At 43.5% G+C, this 8,743-nt stretch overlaps 1 pseudogene across 1 annotated transcript; it reads right to left on the reverse strand.

Annotated features, from left to right (window-relative positions):
• Positions 1–917: 917 nt before the first annotated feature.
• On the reverse strand, positions 918–2,571 carry LOC310772390 (non-structural maintenance of chromosomes element 3 homolog pseudogene; annotated as a pseudogene). The gene is made up of 2 exons: positions 2,489–2,571; positions 918–1,599 (listed from the first exon to the last, which is right to left on the reverse strand). The product of its transcript is annotated as a non-structural maintenance of chromosomes element 3 homolog pseudogene (transcript).
• Between the last annotated feature and the right edge of the window lie 6,172 nt (positions 2,572–8,743).

Raw genomic sequence — 8,743 nt, forward strand, 5'->3', positions numbered from 1 at the left:
GCAGGGATGACGTATTTTTGTAGGCTGAATGCGGAAGTCCCGAACTTCCTGGTTCAACACTGTTTCTGTCTATGGGACTTTTGAATGGGTTTTTGGCGTGATGCTTCAAATAAGGTCTCTGGGCAACGCAAGTTTAATCAAACGCGAACCAAGGTTCAGCGGGATAATCTTCACACATGAGGACCACTTTCATGAGTTTTGAAGCGTAAATGCGAGCCCTAGAGGTAAAAAGCTCGTGCTAAGCTAATCCAGAACTACACACTGTCGCATAGGCTTCCACGTCACGTCAACACTCAACCTGGACTGTTGTTGATGTGTGCACTGATTACCCCGGGCTGAACGGGGCTGAACCAGGTGAGGGAAAGAGAATTTCCGTGTTCGTCCTTTGAGTGGTGACGTTATTGACGTATATATCCCCATCGACTCAACAGTGTAGTCCCATTTAGCCGTTTGCTAGCTAGCCGCCCTTTTAACGGCACATAAAAGCTTCAAAACTCATAAAAGTGGTCTTCATGTGTGAAGATGATGTTACTACCATCTGGTTCGCGTTTGATTAAGCCAGCGTTGCCCAGAGAGCGTATTAGAAGCATCGCGCCAAAAACCCATTCAAAACTCCCATAGGCGAAAACTGTGTTGAACCAGGGCTGTTAGCATCGATGATTTCCGGACTCGTTACTGCGGCTCTCTATTCCTCTTTTATTTAAGAATGCATGTTATTGAGTGAGAGACAACGCAAGTTATGGCTCACCAGTTTAACTGCAGCCAAAAAGGAGGGCAGGAAGGCTGGGTAAAAATATATCTGTGTGATATGTTTTGTTGATCTTCAACAAATAAAAAGAAAATATAAAAGCTTAGAAGAAGAATAAGAAGAAACAAATTAAGGCGGAAAAACTCATGTATCATGCAAAAACATGGGCTTATCTCTGACTACTAGTACTGGCCTGGGCAGAGTTGGGGTTGGAGTTGGTGGCTTCTTTGGTGGCTTCTTTGTACTGCTGGCTCCAGCTCTGAGGGTCCTGGTCATGGAGCTGACCCATGAACTCCAGGATTTTTACTTTTGACACTTCCAATTCGGCACGTTGACCCCAGCGGAATTCATGCTCAATCGGCTCTGTATGGGGGATTCGCACATACTCCAGGTATCTTTGACGCACAAACTCATCTGTGACCACCCGCTTAACATCACCAAACTCTTCATGTTTCTCTCCGGGGTCAACGTGTAGTTTCTTCAGCGTATTCCAGATGAGGGTTTCTTTGACAAAGCCTCCTTTCATGAAAACAATGCTCAGGATCACAAAGAGCAGACCCATCTTTGGATTGCTCAGTGGGGCCCCTTCAACTGTCTCCATCTTATTGATCAGTATGTACACATGATTTTTTGTGTCTAGTTCAACCAGTATAAGGCCAAACACCTGCGCAAAGGTGCGCTCTACTCCTTTCATTATCTCAGGGTAGATGTTTCTGTAGTCTTTCAGCACATGTTTCATAATGTCTGCTCGGCGGATGGGAATCTTCTTTTGGTCCCTCACTAGAATGTACTGCACCACCTCTGCCATCTTTTGGTTGACCTGTGCCATCGTGAGCCTCTCCAGTCCTTCACTAGATGTACAGCTCTAGATGGCTTACCCTGGTGACTACCATAGTGATGTCATAAAGAGTGATGTCACTCAAGCAATTGTGATGTCATCAGTGATGTCACTCGAGCAATTGTGATGTCATCACGGCTCCGGGGCGGCGTCTGGGTAGTGTAGAGGTAGCAGTCTTCGCCTACCACCGCGGAGACTTGGGCTCAATTCCCGGCAGCGGGACCTCCAGCTTGGTCAGATGTTCCTACCGACCCAATTGGCCATGTCTGCGGGTGGGAAGCCGGTGAGGCATGGGAGGCGGCAATGCAACATAAAGGATGCCAACTGCGGTAAAACACCACAGAAGAAGAAGAGACGACCCTGGTGACCCCAGAGCAGGCACAGCTGGAGGTGAGGGCGGATCCCGGATCCCGAGGCATCTAGGGTCCCTCTGTCTGGCCCACGTGTGTCAGATCCGGATCCGTGAAGCACTGGGCACACATCGCCTGAACCAAGTCCACTCCCTACCACTAACACAAGTGATAAGACTTTGTGCTCCACCAAAACTAACTTGAACGACTGACTGTCAGTTGATTTATTTTCATTTTCTAGATTTAGTTCTTCAGTGACTGTGTTTCAAGGTTGCCTTTTTACCCACTGGTCTATTGTTTGAGAATGATGTTTGCTGGTTTTGGAAGAACAGTTTGTCATGTAACATTGTAACATTCAGTCTTCCGAGCAGCAAAATAGTAAGTTGCTGTGACAAATGTCCTGTCGTATTTAAGCTCTCACAACTCTCTCTCTTGCCCTGCTTTGTGTGGTAGTGGCCAGGTTTATGGCTTGAATCAGGGTACTTCTAGTTATGCTCATTAGCAGATCTTAGCGACAGTTGCTGAATAGAGGGACTTGATGTAGGCTAACACAATGGTTTTCCTTGGGGGTGGGGCATGCGGCCTGGCTCCACACTGACGCCTCTAAACTGGACGTGCTCTGCGCTCTTGGACATGGACCTTCCTGGTAGAACAGGTCCCGCTTCCCAGTAGGGATGTCACCGTGTACACGGATATTAAATAATATCTGTTTAGAAAAATCAATAACCGTTTACACGTCTTTTTTGTGTGTCCTTTTAAATAAAGTTTTGACAATGATTTGACTGTGTTCTGGACTCGCAATCATTCATTTCTCATCAAAAATAAAACAGTGAGTGTGTCCGATAGGCAGATTCCTGTCAGCTGGGTGCTGGGGGTGCACTGGGGAGCGGTGGTCCCAATGGACAGTGTGCAGGGAAGGAGGAGGACGTTAACTCAGCAGTGGCTTCAGAAAAGCGCTGGTGCGGGTGCTCATTTTCAGGCAACTAATCATATGGAGAAACTATCACTACCGAGACAGAAATGGCTCAATTGTGGGAGCAGATTGGCTAGAAGACACTTAACTCATTGAGTGCCAGCCACTTTTGGAGAACGGACGCTCCCAGTGCCAGAGTTTCGGAGTGTTTTCAGTGATTTCTCGAGGCCCACAGAATATTGTGTGATATTACTATGTAAACACTGAACACGCACAAAGAACGAGGAGACTCTATTGTATCATCAGCAAAAGGAAGTTTATTGATATCATTTTCCGTTCTTTAGTTATCAGCCGGAGAAGATAGGTGGATTTCAGCAAAAACACACGTTTCAATTTAGAAGCTGAGATAATCAGCCTTTTGTGAAATGAAGCATTTCAAGCACATCACTGACTCTGAAGCTAATATTTTCTGATGTGACACCTCAAAAATAATTTCCTTCAATAAAACAGTGAAAACAAAGGAATTTTGTTTGGCCAAATAATATTTTTTAGCTGCAACCAGCAGCGCTGGCCCCTGCGTGCGCAGACCCTACACCTTCTTGCTGGTCTTGATTTACTGCTGGTGGGCATCAGATATTCTAGCTTGTTTGCCTGTCTCTGTCCATCGAGCCTGCTGTCTGGGTCTGTGTTTACTGTCAATGGTTGTATGCTGCCCTGCGTGCCCCACCCCCCTCCTCCTCCTCCGTGGGAGTGTCTCTGGTGGCTCTGCTGCATTTGCTCTGCGTTTGCTCTGCACTGAAAAGTGCGCTGCACCCCGCTTTTTCACAGCATGTCGCCGGCTCCCAGCTGAGAATAATGTAACTTTTCAGAAAGACGCTAGTGTCGGCAACTAAATCATATGGAGGGGCTATCGCAGCGGAGACGGAGGGGCTCAATTGTGGCAGCAGATTGACTGCTGTTCACAGGCACAGCTAACGTTATGCTTCATGCATATCGATGCATACCGATGCCGTTTCCGTTTACATAACGACTTCTTCTCTGTTTTTTACTCAACTTTCTCTAATCTGGAGAGCACTGTCGCCACCTAATGGGTCGGTAAAATAGGTTATACACATTCAACATCCACCATACTTTCACAGGAGATGGATCTGGCTTTGATCCACGTCCCACCGTCAAAAAACGCAATTGACGACAATCGTCGTCATTGGCACTCTACGTTAGTATTCGAATTGACGACAATTGTCGTCATTGGCACTCAATGAGTTAATGGTGAGTGCTGTGCTTTTATCACAGTATGTTGTTAGCTGTTAGCTATCAAGCTAGCTACCGCTGCTAACATTGTTTTCAATCTGCATCCTTGCATGTTGTGTGGTGTTCTGGGATCGGCGCTCCTCAGCGCTCTTCCAGCGTTTAACTGTCAGAAAAATAAGTTTAGTGGACATCTACTGCCTGTGCTACTACAGATGATAACTTTATCGTTAAAGTTTTCACACAAGTGCAGTACATTGCACATAAGGACGCATTGGTCACAATGTGCAAATGCGGTCCAAAAAGAAAAAGAAAACATCCAGTTAACGGGTTAGACGCTGCCAGAAGGTCCAGTGTACAAGTTTAGAAGATGTTGTAACCGTTGACATCCCTACTTCCCAGGCTCCACCGTCCACACTTTTAATCAGACAAGACTCACTCATGTACATCCATGGCACCTTCTTCACCTCTAACACAACCACTGCCCCTCCCTTCACACTTCACACCTCTGTTCACAGAGTCCAATCCCTCCCTTCACAACCTCTTTCACTCTGCGCAACACACAGAAACTCACAGACACCCTCATGCCCAGTGCCTGAAACACTGGGCTGAAGTCACTTATTCATCTTATGAAGTGAAAGTAATCTTCCAGAAAGTGTCATCTGAGTGGAGAAGAAAATGTGCCCACCTGATTTATGTTCAACAAAGAAGGCCGGCAAATTTGGGGCATCATCGTCTTGGAATAGTGGAGCATCATAAGGGAACAGTGTTGCAAAGTCCTGTAAAATGGCCTCATATTTATCAGCTGCTTTCAAGGTATGACACACTCTGCAGTGTGCTTATGACAATGCACAGCAACAAGTATGACACACTCTGCAGTGTGCTTATGACAATGCACAGCAATAATCACATCTAATGAATTCAGTGAGATGGGATACTTTTATAGATCCTCCACCATGTTTAACAAATTTGTGGGTTCTCCAAAATGTAACCTGTTCTTCAGGTGTATATTTTTCATATTATTATATCATGCATTAATTTATGAGCCCACTGCATTAGGGGATATGATTAACGTCCCATCAGGAGTATCAATCCAACTACATCCTCTGCTGCCTCCAGTCTTACTTCTCTAACAGACTAGAAAGGAAACATGCGGTGGCTTCTTAGAACCAGCAGCAAGGTTAGGAAAGGAGGGCATGTCATCTCCCATCATCTATAGAAGTCTTCTCTCCTCATAGAAGTTACTCCAGAGCCTCCCAAGAGTGGCAGAGTGCAAGCCATTACGGTCTTGTTGAAACACTTGTGATACTGTCAGAGGAGATGCAGAAGTGGCGTTAGACAGGCTCCTCCAAAGGCCCAGACGCTCTCACGCTCACAGCTCTCACTGCTCCTGTCCACACTAAGAGCCTGAAGGTGCCAGATGAACAGCAGGCTAATTTCATCATCAACATTTCATGAGGCACTCTGACGGTGAGATGCAAGGCTGAAAGCGTATGTAAATGTTTGTGTGTGTGTGGGGGGAAGGGGGGGGGGGGTGGGGGAGAGAGTGAGTGACTGTTTATGAGTTACTGTTTATTACCCTCAAACAGTAATGAGGGTTCCCAACTTCCAATCATGGAAGTTGGAAACCCTTATCAGTGTTTTGCTTGCACCTGTGTTTACCCTGCCTTTTCAACACAAAATGGCCCCCATGAAAAGGGTCAATTGTATCAAAATTCAGATATAATTGTTTTGCATGATATAAGCTGTCACACACTTAATTTGGATAGTCCAATACTGATCCTTAAACTGACTGTGATGTGTCACTAAAGTGTGTCAGGTGAGACTCACAATAGGGTGAAACGTCTATCTGTCTATTTAGGCTAATGTCTGCGTTAGAGAGGTACAAGGGCTGTTGTGATGCTCCACTGGCTGATGTACACTGACAGACTGTCTCCATGGAACAGGGGAACGTAGCATGTCAGGCAGGTCAGCAGATGCTCGGCGACAGTCAATGAAATATTGAAGTTAAGACACTGCTATCATGGATGTAATGTCTCAGATACAGGCTGCATGTCGGAGAAGAAAATGGTTCCTATACATGTACAGTATGCCACAGGGTTGTAAAAGGAGTGTCCAGTCAGTTAGCCTGTGTCAAGTACAACAACAACAACAACAACAACAGCAGCAGCAGCAACAACAACAACAACAACAACAAAACATTTCCTTCACTTCATCCATACCAATAGAGCTGAACAGTCACATGACATCTCTTGCCCCGGAAGTGAGTTTCCCATTCATTTTCTCCACAGACATTTTGAAAAATCCTTTAATAACGAGTTTTAAGGCTGGAACCAAGCCAACCCGTGACCTCATGAGTGACCATAAAACATTTCACTCGGAGCAAAAAATAACAAGGGAGATTTATTTATTTTGTGCTCCGAGTGAAATGTTTTATGGTCACTCACGATTTAGTAGGTCACGGGTTGGCTTGGTTCCAGCGTTAAAACTAGTTATATAAGGATTTTTTTCTAAATGTCTATGGAGAAAATTTATGGGAAACTCACTTCCGGGGCAAGAGATGTCACGTGACTGTTCAGCTCTTCTGTACTTCTGTACGGATGAACATAAACCTTATGACACAGATCACATACTCGCTACACAGCAAGGGAATGTGCTCTTCTTGCCTTTGTTATGTCCTATTGCAAAAGAGAATACTTCTCTGTTGGTTGCTTTTATCCTGCAGGTGTGGACAGAGCCAAATCTGCCATTCACATAGTGGCAGCCATCCCTTTAATCTGGGTATTTGATGTACCTCCTCTTAAGCCTTCTATTGCCAAACGAACCATGTCAAAGATTAGATTGTAATCAAGATGAGGAACAATTACTTCATGCAATGATTCTTTAAAACACAAATTTGTGTTGTGCATCCAAATTGTTATCCCACGTAAAGAGGTAAGTTGTAAGACTCCACTAGTTTTGTTTTCATAAATAAGACAAAATGGTTGTAGCCATACTTCCCTACTCTATATTTTCTCAGTAGCCAAGTTAATTACTATTTGTTATATTATATTAGTGATATAGTAGCTTGATGGATTTAAATTACACGTCACATTTCCTAGTGAATTAAGAAAACATGTAACAAGGTAATGAAGTGTCTACTCAAGTCATTACAAAGATACAGCGATGTAATCCTTTTACATTACTGCCATCTACTGGATCAAGTCACAAGTCAAAGACTGCATTACCTGGAAATATACATTCTGTTACAGACACATTCAAACTAGAGTGCAGCTATAGTCCAGATTTTACACAGCACTACATACTATTTGCCATACAGCCAATAAACAAGTTACCTTGGTCAAGAGAAACAAGTTAAAATTATGAATTCATGTAAATCAATGAGTCATCCACTCTTGTTCTATAAACATCAACATCATCAATTGAAAAATTGATGATAAAAAAAACTTTATTAGAACGAATGATTAGAACACACACACAGATATCCAGTCACTTTCAAGGCAGGTAGCTAATACAGTTAGTCCTGAAAAGTGGGTGTAGTGGATGTAAAGCCAAAAATAGTGATGGGATTTTCAAAACAATGCATACTGCCCATTAGGGGTGGGGGAAAAAATCGATTCACTTAAGTATCACGATTTTTAATGTCACGATTTTTTGAATCGATCTTTTATTCCAGAATCGATAATCGCAAAAAAAAAAAAAAAAAAAAAAAAAAAAAAATTGGGTGCCCGCAGTCAGGCCACTCACTGAACAGGCCAGGCGCCGCCTACTGGTTTACTAGTGGTTTTATTACTTTATTAGTTAGTCTGAAGTAATATTTACACTTCAGGGTTAAAGTGGGTGCATCTCATTGTAAAATTGGACTTGGCCCAAATTGGGCTTCAAACGGACAAATTTCACGCACGTCGGCCCATATCGGCCTGGCCTGCTTGGTATCTAATGCCCGGCCTGAATTATGATCCCAGTCCGCCCCTGTTTTTAACTATATCGCCCAGCCCTACTCATGATATAATATACAGTCTCTAGTGTATGATTCAACTTTTCCCATGTTCTAATCTAGTGTAAAAAAGCAAACAAACTGAAAAAAAGAAAAGAAACAAAAATCGCAATAAATCGTAATATCGAATCGCAATAATCGTAGAATCGCAATACTTAAGAATCGCAATATATATCGAATCGGCACCCAAGTATCGTGATAGTATCGAATCGGGAGATAAGTGAATAGCCACAGCCCTACTGCCCATTAACATCCATCACCTCTGGACACCTTACAACATACAGAGTAGATCTGAGCATGCCAGACTCAATCAAAACCCAATGACTGTTTTGCATAATGTACTGCACACACATTTACTATTGCATACTGATGTACTGTACAACAGTTGCAGTTTAAAAATAATTGGAAAACAACCAGATATGGAACAGGGTTAATACTCAGTGGTGTCAAGTATAAACAATACAGGGCACAGTTCTGAGAACAAAGAGGAAAAGCGATTTAAATTGCTGTGTTACTGCCCAGGGAATGAGCACAAAATTATAACACAAACAAAAGATCAGAGGAAAAGCCCATTCTAGACCACTTTCCATTGAGGCAAATGTATTGATCTTAGCTTTTATGACCAGTGGACATTTCAAACATTTCTCAA

This window comes from Poromitra crassiceps, assembly GCF_964638095.1.
Source record: "Poromitra crassiceps genome assembly, chromosome: 1".
Taxonomy (NCBI): domain Eukaryota; kingdom Metazoa; phylum Chordata; class Actinopteri; order Beryciformes; family Melamphaidae; genus Poromitra; species Poromitra crassiceps.